Source organism: Nilaparvata lugens, chromosome 9, assembly GCF_014356525.2.
Source record: "Nilaparvata lugens isolate BPH chromosome 9, ASM1435652v1, whole genome shotgun sequence".
NCBI classification, from domain to species: domain Eukaryota; kingdom Metazoa; phylum Arthropoda; class Insecta; order Hemiptera; family Delphacidae; genus Nilaparvata; species Nilaparvata lugens.
Genome location: NC_052512.1, coordinates 45,454,949 through 45,457,066, shown reverse-complemented (window position 1 = coordinate 45,457,066; position 2,118 = coordinate 45,454,949).

Genomic DNA, 2,118 nt, shown 5'->3' with positions numbered 1-2,118 from the left:
CCGATAAAACGGCAGCAGATTGCAACAAGTGTGAGCAGAATTTTATGTAAGCTATCTGAAGATCTGGTAACAACACTGTGGTATTTTTATTTCAGTAGGAGTGAATGTAAAAATTCTTTGATCTCATTTGCTCTTCCAATTATAGTCAGCTGTGCATATGTACTATCTCTTCCTCGCTTCTCTCTGCTGCCAGATCGTCTTTTAACAATGTAGAATTAATAATAATTATCAAAATATTACATCGTAATCATTAATTATTGTAAAATATAATTTCTTGCTTAATAAAAATATGATTGATCATTTAAACAAGACTGACAGTTAATATTATTACTCATAAAAAACCGGTATCAGCTACCGTTATAGAAGGCATTGACAAGACAGAGGATCGGCAACGTTTTTCTCTTATCTTTCTCTACTGCCATTATAACGTGGACTCCCTATAGATATACCATCAACGTTGTAGACAGTTGCAGCCAGACCTGATACGCGCTCACACTCACATTCCGGGACGACACGTCACGGTACGATATAGGACAGAAAGCTCTATGTCTATTTAGGATTTTTTATAGCCATTTTAAATTTATAAATTATTCATTAATTTCGAGAAAACAACAACAGTCAATGTAACTTACTGAGCGCGAGGTCTACTGTTCACAGAACTACTAGTATATTCAACTATCAATCATTTGCTGATCCATCTAACTCGATTATAAAGCTCTGTATAATAATTTGTAATATACTCTCTGTTTATACAGCTCTAGTAAGAAACTTTGTAGTGAAAAAATTGTTTCAAAATTGATTAAAGCTATTGAAAAATTTTGTGGTGGAAAATTTTAAGAGTAAGCCATTCCATCGTTGATAGTTTTGTATTAATAAGCAACTCCTGCTCCACAACACTGCAAATTAAAATCTAACACGGGAAGTTTGCACTTTTCTAATATTAGTTTTCCAAAGTTACGTTGGATGAAACAGTGCCTCGAGCTTATTTTCCGAAAATTTTCCGACTTTTTCCCCCTCACTTTTCCTGAAACTAATAAAGTGGCTCTCGCAGAATGAATAACAGTTCGAACTTCGGTGCCTCGATGTTTTCCCAGGCTGCTAGAGGAAAATCTATAGAAATCTCGATGGATGAATTTTTCCGGGTTGAGAGAGGAAAATCTATAGGAATTTTGCAGGTCGATAGATGAGTTTCACCAGGTTGAAAGAGGGAAAATTTTCCCAGATCAATAGATGATTAATTTTCCCAAGTTGGGAGAGAAAAATCTGTAGAGTTTTCCAGGTCAATGAATGGAGCTAGTTTTAATTGAGAGTCTTGGTTGTTCAAAAAACAAGCAACGTTTACAAACAATCAAACAAACAAATTCAAACAGAGGTCTCTGGGTATTGCAATAGAGAAACGATATCATAGTAGATATCCCATGGTATAGGGCGTTTATGTCGCAACTTTTACTGTTATCCCAAGCCGATAGCTCACATAGATCTTTCCTATGCAGCTGTGTGACGCTGGTAGTCTCTCAAATTGTGCCGTTCACACACTATCACCCCAACAAAACAGTAAAAATTGACAATAATCGGCAGTAATCGGCTTGAGATAACAGTAAAAGTTGCCACATACATTCCCTATACCATGGGATATCTACTTACGCTATTGTTTCTCTATGGTATTGGCCAACTCTGGTATTGTTTCATATAGTTCTGAAATGGCCGATTCATAATCTGCAGTCACTTATCATGATATGAAACAAAAAATCTGGTGTGGCGCACTCACACAACTTTCCATGCCGTTATGAAAATTGATCACCTGACGCTAGTGTTCACGCGCATCTCAAGTCTACTTATAAACAAAGTTCTGAGCCAGCTAACTTACTATAGTGTTCCCGCGCATCTCAAGTCTACTATTCAGAGATCTGAGCCAGCTGGTGACAGGACAATAACGCTGGAGACACACGAGGTCTGCTATCTCTTCATAGTGAATGATTTAATAGAATCAACAATAATTTGCAATTGGATAATCACATTTTCTCGAATTTCGAGTTTATTTTCAATTTTAGGTGAAAATGTTACTGATTGTAGAGATTTTTAAGCTCAATCTTTCCCACTTGAATTTTTTTGTTCAAT